This window comes from Ambystoma mexicanum, chromosome 6q, assembly GCF_040938575.1.
Source record: "Ambystoma mexicanum isolate Mex_15411 chromosome 6q, UKY_AmexF1_1, whole genome shotgun sequence".
NCBI classification, from domain to species: domain Eukaryota; kingdom Metazoa; phylum Chordata; class Amphibia; order Caudata; family Ambystomatidae; genus Ambystoma; species Ambystoma mexicanum.
In genome coordinates, this window is record NC_090937.1 from 517,338,053 (window position 1) to 517,349,083 (window position 11,031).

The 11,031-nt window shown below is 45.6% G+C and overlaps 1 long non-coding RNA gene across 1 annotated transcript in view; it reads right to left on the bottom strand.

Moving 5' to 3' along the window:
* LOC138516141 (uncharacterized) overlaps window positions 1-6,572 on the bottom strand; it is a 34,286-nt gene extending 27,714 nt beyond the window's left edge. Inside the window, exons 1-2 of the long non-coding RNA XR_011282232.1 lie at window positions 5,764-6,572; window positions 5,576-5,659 (exon numbers count right to left, since the gene is read on the bottom strand). This is a non-coding gene — a long non-coding RNA (uncharacterized lncRNA). The remainder of the gene's footprint in view (window positions 1-5,575; window positions 5,660-5,763) is intronic.
* Between the last annotated feature and the right edge of the window lie 4,459 nt (window positions 6,573-11,031).

Genomic DNA, 11,031 nt, shown 5'->3' on the forward strand with positions numbered 1-11,031 from the left:
CAATGTGAAACCAAGAACAATAACACTGAAAAACACCCTACACTGCTCCCCCAACTGAAATAACTGTCACCCTGGTGTTAGGCAGAATCATATGCAGTACCCTTTGGGAACACCACACACAATTAAGACTACAAGTGTAAGTACAAATTCAACTTTGGTACAAGCCTGTACTACACAGTAAAGTGGTAGCGATGGCTGAGCAGCCAGACTTATCTCAAGAGTAAAGTGAGCAGTATCTGAAGTTACACAAAGGACAGCAATTGCTATGGTTCAAACAAACACTGACCCACAGTTTCTGAGTAAAAGAACATACATTTATTTACACCATCAGTTCTAAAACAGTTCACTAATATAAAGCAGCAGAAAAATCACAATCTTAATACACTACACACCACCCAATGAATTCTGGACAAGTTAAGCTGTGAGCAAAGTGGCACTCAAGCAATTCAAAAAGGGAGGGAACGTCAAGGTTATTCAAAACCAAGCAGCACCAACAAGTATGTAGGCAGGGCAATCTAGAAATGGCTTACTACAACTAGGATTCAAATCAATAGGTCTGGGCCAATGTTGATGGTTCAGAGTCTTTGCAGAGGATCACACAGTTCAGAGTAGTTTGCGATTAAGTCTTTGCCAAGAGTTCGAAATGAAGTTGGTCGGAAGAAAAGTTACTTAAAAGAGTAGAGAAAGACATCCCCTCAGATTAGCGAAAGATTTCAAACACTTTCACCGCGGTCGGATGGAACGAACAACCAGATTTGAACAGTACCTTAGTAGAAGAAGAATGCTGTAGCTGAGGCAGAAGTTCCTGGCAGGTCCTGCAGGCTCACGGTTCCTGAAGTGACTGTCGGACTGACAAGAAGGAGGAAGACTGGAGGGTACTGCACTGCCCAGGGAAGAAACCAGCAGAAGAGCAAAGCGATGAAAGGTGCGTTCCTTAAAACACAAACAGCGTCCGATCCTCCTGGCTATCTGGTTCACTGCAGCAATGCACAGCAAATTCGACCAGGGGAGGGAGGCCTTGCTTGGTGTTTGGCGAACTGGTTGGTCCCACCAACCCACGGGAAGAAGATTCCTTGCAGATCTTCTCTGTCATCGAAGTTAAGGCGATTCGGACCCGCAGCAGGGCTTCACCGGGAGGTTCAGTAATTGCAGTAGTCCTCTTCCTTGAGCTTCTCTTCGGTTATCTCGATCCAGTGGCGACTCTGTCTTCCAAGTCCCAAAGACCTGCTTTTTATGCAGTTTTCCCCCCATTCACACAGCCTGGCTGTCAATCACACAGCAGGGTCGCTGTCCTGGCAGGACAGTCACCTAGCCAAGTAAACAAGAGTGTGACTTTGGTCTCCAAGGAGACCCTGTTCAGAGGGCATAAAACCCCTCCCTCACATCCTGTCTACCCAGACATGCAGCCGCCTAAGGAGGGCTTCTGTGCAAAAGCCTGCCAAAGTACAGCGAACAAAGGAACCAAACCTGGTTTGGCGCGCAGAGTATAACATGAGAAAGACCTTTACAAACATAAATGGCAAATAAACCCAGCCGGAACCAAATAAACTTAAAAGGGGTCGAGGGGATTAAAGTTCGAGGCTACTAACTTAGCCTAAAACTGTACCAAGGCTATTTTCATAGTCCGCGGTAGGAAAAAAATGGTAGAAATCACTGCCATCAGCCAAATCTTAAAGAAAGGGGAACGAAATAATGTTCCATGAGAATCAGACAAAAAGGGATAACTATTAACCCTTTCCAGTACTCTATGGAAGATAGTTTGTACTGGATCTGTGAATTGAAAAAGACTAATAAAGTCAATGGCAACTTTACATGTTCTGGGAGAGAGTAGTCAGTCCCAGAAAATGGAGCTTAAAGTGGGAAGTCAGAAAAAAACAACTCTGTGTCACTGCACTAAAGTTGCTGTGTGACACACAGTAGAAATATGATGCCTATGGAGTAGGTGAGACTCCACAGTCTATGAACACAAAAATGTAAAAACACACAGCAAAACACATGTAAGAGAGGGAAAAAAGGCTCACACTCTTAGCAGGTGAAACAAATAAATCATAGAAATCCAGCAAAGCTGCTGAGGGACTCAGTAGGTAAGGGAAATTAGCCATTCTGGAGAATTCTCCCTAACACCTGGGCCCGCATGAAATCTATGTGGGCCATCAACCCAAATATAGACACAGCATCCGCTGAGTCAATGGAAAAAACTCAATTCAGGGCCTTACCCCGGCCCTCTTGTGAGTGAGAGGCTGAGTCTGTAAGGTTGCTTCACAATGGAGACTGGTGTTGTGCCCCAACTCTAGCATTCAGCATTGACACCCATTCCATGTTCATGCTCATCCATCCTCCACCATGTTCCGGGGTGTGCCAGCTTCACATGGGGACACCAGATCCTGGGAGTACAAGGGGGCCGATGAGGGTATTGGATTCGGCATGGGGTGTAGCTTCTCCCTTCGTTGTGTATCCGCTGCTGTCTGTTGGATGTTGATGTCGTACCACTCCAAGGCCTCCCATGGAGTGCTGAACCAAAGTGCTTTCTCCACATAATACACTTTCAGTTGTGAGTGGAATAAAAGGGCGTATTTAATGCTGTTAGAGGCCAATTTTCACTTAATCGAATGGAAAGACTGCCTTGAAAGCTGCACCTCCATGCTATAGTCAAGGAAAAGATCTATATCGGAGACATTGAACGTGAACTGGTCAGTGGCCCTTGCAATCTGCAGCAGGGTATATCTATCTTTGTAATTCATAGTCTTGAAATGACGTGCTTGGGTTTGATCCAGGTATGGGGCAACCCGTGGGCATCCTGTGGGCCCTTTCAATCGAAAAGAATTTGGAAAGTTGTGTTGGTGAAATGAGCTCTACCAACCAGTGTTCCAGGAATAGCTCCATGCTGGGACCCCCAACATTTTCCGGCAGCCCCAGGATCCGAAGGTTATTCCATCTTGACCTCCCTTCACAGTCCTCCAACCTGCTCTCTAGGACAATGGGTTTTTGGGATACCTGCCCTAGCTGCTTTTCCATCTGCTTCTCAGTGTCTGATATCTTCTGCTCTGCCTCTCTGACCCTTTAAGACAGCTTGTGGACATCCTGTCACAGAAACAATACCTTGGATACCTCAGAGGGCAGTCTGAGGACTCACACTTAGCAATGGCGCCCATTAACGAGATGGTTTTGCCTTGTGTCAGATTGTCTGCACTGGCTGCAATCTTTGAACACAGCTGCCTAGCAGGGAGGCTCCTAACCGCAAATTGGTCGATCTTGCTCTGCTGCGTCAACCTTCTTGCCTTTCTTCTTTGTCATGATGTGAGTGGTAGGGGGGCGTCCCTTGACCAGGTGTTCTTCATTTCTCCCCCTCTACCCCACATATCTGGCCTCCTGAAGCATAGGTGCGGGTATGGGTCTCCCCGCCCCACTCGGTCCCCATTAGAGCACTATACCACCGTTCAAGGTCCGTTCAGTCCTGGTACCCTCAAACTGTCGTTATTGTGCCTTGCCCTGCACACCGTCCCTGCCAATTGCAGCCTGGCTTCTGGTCCGGCACATGTGCCAATTTCCAAAAATCACAGTCAGTATTGCCCCAGCTATCCTTCCCCTGTCTATTGCCCCATTCCTTGTGTCCACCTCTGAGTCAGTGCCACCGAGACACCCAAACCTCCACCAGGGATGATATTACCAATGCGTGGGCATTTCTGCCTGATGTGGATCTGCCAATTTGACGATTTCTGCCTGTCGCAGCGCTCCACTGCACACTCCTGTAGTCTCTGGGGACCTGCTGCTGCCTGGGGTCACCCTGTTTGCTCTGGCCTGGCCCTCAGTGGAGTGTCACCTAGCCTTGGCCACAGGTGCACACCCTCCTCACATCTGTGCCACCTGTGTGGCTCACAAATGTAGTGTGTTGATCCCCCACTCAGAGGAGGGAGTGGGTCGTCAGCTGCTTCTTTAGCTTTTATCCCCACTCATTATCTGCCAACACAGCACACATAGACACTTTCCCTTCCAACAGTCTGTCCACTTGTATTGCAGAGAGATGCCCTACAAGCGTTACATGGGTGTAAAATGTCAATAGGTACTGGCGGCCCTCTTCCACCTCCCATACAGCGAGGCGTCGGTTCCACCAATTCATTGGTACCACTGTCCTCAGGATATACCTTCATTCCCCACTGCGTGAATCACCGCCGGGTCCCGGCCTCGCCGTATGCACATGCTGAACGCTGCCCAGAATCGGCCTCTTGACAGCCCTCTGCATCATAAATCCACTGGGAAGGGGACAAATTGGCTAGCAGGCTCCCCAGAGCCTGGCCACCAGGCGGAAGGAACAGCAAAGATGGCGACCACAGCCCATGGTTGCAACAGCTGTTGCTGTGGGTGCTCTGTTTCCACTCTTCCCAGCCACCAACAGTGCCAGGATTTTGCTGCACCAATGTTGGCACCTTGCGCAATCCACACCTTAAGTTTCACGACTTCGAAGTCCCTTACAGCAGGATAATTTCTCCGGATATTAACAGCCTCACAATAGCACCAGAATTCTGCTTTTATATTAGTTGCTGCTCAACAGCACCCCCAGGAGATGTTGTCCTTAATGGTTCTAGAAGAGCATGGGATGATCTGTTTGGAGGGGACCTTCATAGAGCAGACAGCTTTAGCAACCTCATCAGGTGCTATGGGTAGGAGGGAGGAGAGTGCTTGCGGTGAAGGGACGGGGGCCAAGGGAGCAGGCGAGCAGGGGGAGGAGTGGAGGTGGGGGAGTTGCAAAGTGAATGCATGATGTCCTGAGTTTTGATGTCAAATGGGAGGCCAAAGCAGTGCAGAGAGCCTGGGAAGGAAGGGGGAAGATGGAGACTGAAGTTGGATTGGCGATATCCTTACGGATGGTCAAAAGTTCAGTTGTGTTGTTATTAGCTCCAGGGATGCAGGCTTGGATGTGGGCCCTCTTCTTGGAGTGGATTGAGAAACGATTTTGCCTTTGGAGCAGGTGGCAGATCAGTTTGGCTGAGGGTGAGTCTGAGGCCGGCCACTTCCGTAAGGCAACTCTGCACTTAGGTTTCAGAGATGCAAGATCAGAGTAATACCAGCTGGTGTGCTTGGAGGTTAAAGACCCACATGAACATTTATGTGGTTGAGATAAGAGAAGAAAAAGTTGAGAGTGGCACTATGCCATGGGTAAGGAGAATCTTGAAAGGGTTGAGTTGGAGAAGTTGAATGGCAGTAAGCTGAAAGGAGGTAGTTAATCAGAGAGAGAATTGGCGAATAAGGGGTACCTTTTATAAGAAGAAGCCCACCCAACCCCATGTTCTCTTAGCCCAATCTCATAATTTGATTGAAGATAAGAAAACACGTTTCCGGGGAAGTCTGCTTTAAGGGGAATGCCTTTGTGGTTGTCCCATGTTTCACTGATTGCAATCATATATTGTTGAGGAGATGGTGGAACAATGGCTAGTAAATAAAGAGGGTTTTGGAAGTCTTATGGGCCTTTCCAATGTGTGTTCATGTGAACATAACTCTAAATCTGATTTCCACCATGATTAGTTTCCTCTAATCAGAGTTGTCCTGCTAGGTCCAGGTATTCAGGTGTCACGCTAACCTTAGTTCTGCGGGGGCACCTGGAAGACCTCGTCTGCTGGAATCTCCACCCTGGATTCACTGGAGCGGCTTTCTGGCTGTTATCCTAGGAGAATGCACAAGAATGCGTAAGTAAGGGATTATTAAGTGGGTGGGCCCAACCTCCTTCTCTCACCTCCCAACCTATCAGCCCCTAGGATCTCTTCTCACCTGTGTTAAATGGGAAAGAAGCAATCCATCCTGCCGTATTCCTGACAGGGGTGTGTCTTGGTTGGGGCCGGTTACGTCACTGGCCTAAGAGGGTTCCGCCCTGAACAGCTGAGGCTTTTATAAGTTCCTTTTAAAGTCTTGTGAGTTCCTAGTCCGTGCACACTTAACAATGACTTCTTGTACGCGCGCTTGAGGTCATTTCTGGCACCTTTACCGATGTTTGGTGATGATTGAGTTCGCTGGAGCACCGCGAGGCAGAACTTGCCTTGGCGCTGTAAGGCTCTTTTTATGTCTTTACTGTCTTTAGCCTTAATGGGCTGCTCTATAGCTCCTTGTATTCTTTATTGGATTGTGCCTTGTGTAGACAGCACCTTATGTGGACTGCGCCTTATGATGTCTGGAGTGGCGCTAACACTAACCTCTTCTTGTTCTTTCTTTCAGGTGGCAGCTTGGGAATCTGGCGAGTTGCAGTTTGTTGTAGCGGAGGTGCGGCGTCCTGCTTGTTGAAGCGATGGTATGCGGCTGAAGCAGTGGAAGGTGTCAAGCAGACCCCTGGAGCCAGCTGTCACCCGAGGTGAAGTTGCGTGAAGATGTAGATTCCGGGGAGCCACCGTCGTGAAGAAGCGAATGCTGCAGATGAAGATTCCGGGGAGCCGCCATCATGAAGAAGCGAACGCTGCAGATGAAGATTCTGGGAAGCTGCCGTCGTGAAGAAGCGAAAGCTGCACGCAGTGATCAGGTAAGTGCTGCTGGGGTTCATGGAGTCCGTGATTCGTACGCCTTCTAACAGCTGCTCTCTTCTTCTTACAGGACCGATGCCAGGAGCGTCACGCTGCGAGTGCAGAATGATGCAAAGCAACAAGCTGGGCTTGAGTGGGGCTTTAAATAGCCAGCCACACCCAGCCACACTCCCGAAAGACTGGCTTGCAGCCTAGACTGCATTCGATGCCTCCAAGGATGGTAACAAGAATGGTTACATTTAAATGTGCAAGGAGCCTCTCATTAACCCCTAACTGCCTGTCTCCCATTAACCATGAAACTCCCACCAAACCATGAGTAACTACTTCTAGTACCTCATGAACGTGCATGGCACCAATCACGCCATGCCTGCACCCACCTTGCCCCTGCTTGTGATTTAGCCCAGGGCCCTCTGTGGAATTTGAGAACCCCTTGATTGTGTGTCTGTTTTGGTACTAGTGCAGGAGAGTTGGGGCAGGAAACCGTGGTCGTGACATCAGGCACTTTATCATGACATGTCTCCTGTTGCATTCTAATGCAGATGTGTCAAGATAGAGGTGTCCATTCAACACCATCTGGACTCAATCAATTCTTACTCAATTCATCTCATTCAGTTCACATCCAAGAACACCACCATCACAGTTACCCGGCTTGGCTGAGCTTCATGGCCCAATGTTCTTTACCTTGCCATAAGTGACAACATGGCCTCACTACATTATAATGACCTTTCACATGCTCCCTCTTTCTACCTTTCTCTGCTTTCCTTTTATTTCACCTCCTAAGCAAACACAGAGTGTGTGCTTGTTTCTGGGGTGTTTTTCAAACAGGATTTTTATTTGAGAGCTTCTTGCCACAGTTCACCTATAATACATTGTCAAGAAAATTTTGTGAGCAATGTAAGTTTCTCACATATTTCCCAAACCCACTGCTGAAAATCGTTTAAACATCTGATTCTATTCATCGACTTTAATTAAGCTGATAGAACCAGGATTTCTCTTATTTGTTCATGTACCCAGACTTATAATTACTCATGGTGTTGTTATTCTAAATTATATATCTTTTTATTTCTGGAGCCATTAAATGGAATTATATAAAGCATATTGAAACTTAAACTAAGTCTTTTTTAACACAAATAGGCATTTCTTTTTTAAAAAGTAAATAAAAGAAATGATTTTGGTAGAGAGGATATCTATATTTGTCTAAATTTCAGCTTTTCTCTGCTATCAACCACGACCCCATAGTTCCCCAAGCAGTAATTGTACAACTGAAATAGAATCTTCATTACTGAGGAGTAACAGCTTGACTTCAAATAATCACATGAAATGAAGGAACATGTGTGTATGTTATTGTGTGTAAACGTGAAATATGAATTCGGTGAAGACAATATTACTATTTGATTGAATTTTGATTCCTACATTTAAAAGTGATTTTTCAGTATGAGAGATGAAGCAGAAGTATGCAGTACACAATGGTCTAAAATGTCAATGTCTGCAGACATTATTACAGTGCCTTCAACTAGTGATGTTAGAGGGAAGAGCCGTTTCTTTACAAGTTTGCGTAGGGCATGGGGAACACATGTTTGCATGTCATGGTTTATCAAAGGAGCATGAAGATTCGGTGAATATAAGGAATAGTATGTGTCTGATGCCCTCTCTATGCATTCCTGGGAGGAAGCTGCATGTTTAGTATTAAGTTACACAGGGCTGTGAAATGATGCTGCACTGCAGACAAGTTACCCACAACAAAAAGATAGTGAGGTGTGAATTGTTCTGTTGATAAGTCCCTTACCCATTAATGGGTCAGCTCTTGCTGGAGGGAAGAAAGGAATGCTTTTCATGATCCCGAACAACGCAAAAATGTATTTTTCTTGACAGCAAGTTTAAGAGTCACAGGGCCTCATTACAAGTTTGGAGGTAGCCATGCCTCTAATGCAGGCAGGCTACCTCCAAACGTGCGAAAAATGTGGCACCTGCGAATGGGCAATTACTGGGTCATGCCGAGTTTGGTGGACCCGGTAATTGTCCATTCGCGGGTGCTGGTAATAAGGGACTCCCCATCCCCATTCGGCCCCATAGGGCCGAATGGGAATGGGGAGCTCGGATGCACCGGCAATGTTTATAACGGTGCCGGTGCATCCACGAATTGTGCTCACGGGTGCCGCACTGCCCAACAGGTCCGACCTAGCGGGTAGAGCAAGACACGCAAGCACAACTCGTAGTATGGCGGTACGGTAGCAACAGCACCGGTAACACCACTAGCGCCATTGTTACTGTACCGCCATACTTATAATGAGGCCCATAATATTTCTTCAGTTTGCAGTACTTGTCAAAATATGGGCTGACACACGATCCACCTTTTAAACCAATACAGGACCCTGTGTCTTTGTGTGTGACCTTTTGTGAATTTGCTTATTTTCTTCCTTTGCCGATGTGCCAAAAGATAAGACAATGACACATCTGTACTCTGGGGGCTGTGCTTGAATCTCATGTTCTCACATTGCCCTTTAAGTTTTTTTTAATTTTAGTTTTTATGGGCCTCATTACACGGTAGACGCTGGACCAAGGTGCTATTAGCACCTTGGTCCATGCCGGTAAAATACCGGCACCGCCTTGGAGGAAAGGGGAATTACCGCCCTATTCCAAGGTTGGCGGGGCAGTAATTCCCCCTTCCCCCATTGCCCTTCCCCATTCCCATTTTTGCCCCATAAGGCATAATGGGAATGGGGAAGGTGCTAATTACGGTACCGCAAATTGCGGTACTGTAATTAGCACACTGGTTCCTTTGCGGGTTGGTTTTTAACGTCTGCTAAAAAGCAGGCGTTAAAGTACCAACCTGCAAACGGACCTCGTAGTAAGGCGGTAAGGGTTAACGGTCACCGGTACCATTACCGGTGACCGTTAACCCTTATTGCCTTCCGTGTAATGAGGCCCTATGTGTTTAGTTTTGTTTTCGTATTGATGTACAGCAGTACAAATTCATAGATGATATAGGGATGAAGTGTGCACACGGCGAGGCAGCAAATAATCTTATGGCATTCTAAACGAGAAAGCCTGCCTATGCATTGAAGTGTGATAATATGTGGTAGCATGTCAATGGAAGAAAGAAGGAAAATAACCCACCTATAATTGGGTATTCCTTTAATGGCAATGAAATGAATTTTGCAGAGAAAATTGAAGCTGGACCCTTCCCTGGTCTGCCTACAGTATATATAATGCATTTTGCAGAGAACATTGAAGCTGGACCCTTCCCTGGTCTACCTACAGTATATAACTGCTATTAATAATCATCTTGCCTGTTATGAACACTCTCCACCACCCCATGCACGGCATCATGCCATGCAAATTATATCAGTGTGTGTATGTTTTGTCAGGGTGCATACTGTATTAATCCAAACTTGGGGCTCCTATCTGGCATTGAGTCTGGCTCCATCTGACCACTTGTCTCTTTCAAAGTCGTGGATTTGCACATTTTCAATGGATGATTTCGGTCTATCATGTATGAAAGGCAGGTCTGAGGCTGATTGTTACAGTACTTCATTGTGCTAATTGCTGTTTATGCATAGCAGCTTGTGAAGACATATGTTAATTTGTGTGTCCGTGATGAAGTCCCAGTAAACCCAAGGCCACCATGGAGGTTGTTTTTGTGCTGTGGGCAAGGCCAAGTTTACCTTTAAAAAATAAAAAAATCATCCACTTGTTTATCTATTTTTCTATTTTTTTATTATTTTTTATATAGCACGTTTACCCAAGTCCTTTATAACTGAACTGTTGCGGTACAAAATAAAATAAAAAGCAAAGCAAAAAATGAGGAAACACAAAAACAATTCATTTAAGTGGAAGGAGCCCAGGGGATAAAGTGTAGTGTGAAGACATTGAGGTGTAGAATGAAGAGAACACGATGAAATGAATTAAGTGCCGAGAGATAGTTAAAATTGAGAACATGAAGACATTTAAAAAACAAGATATAGAAAGTCAAATTGAAAAGGGGCAACAATAGAAACCAACAAAGTTCAGCAATAGATAAAGGGAGATTGTGTGAACAGCTAAGATTACATTTCACACAAACAGCATAGTGCAAATAGAATGAAAAGGAAAAAGAGAATAATTAAGTAATCCAACAATAATACATTCACAACACAAGTTTGAAACAAGAGTTCCATAGAGGGCAAACATTTCCAGATCAAAAGGAGTGGAGTCCACAAGTATGGACAACTGAAACAAGGTGCTCATGATAAGAAAGACAGGAGTTAAAAATAAACCTGAGGATATGCAAATATTCTGAAAGATTAAGAACACAAGGAGGACAAGAGATACATAAAGGAAGATGCACTGAAGTAGAAGTTGGGAAAGAAACATTTAATTTTTGTTAGTATTACGTTTAAGAAAATGAGCTAACATGCATGAGTCAATAGAAGAAAAACACGATAGCAGCTGATGTAAAAAATCAGGAAAGGTAAAAAGGAAAGCAAAATCTGTGTTTTGTCTGCATATAGATGAACTTGAAAACCAGATTGAGAAATTAAATCAGCAA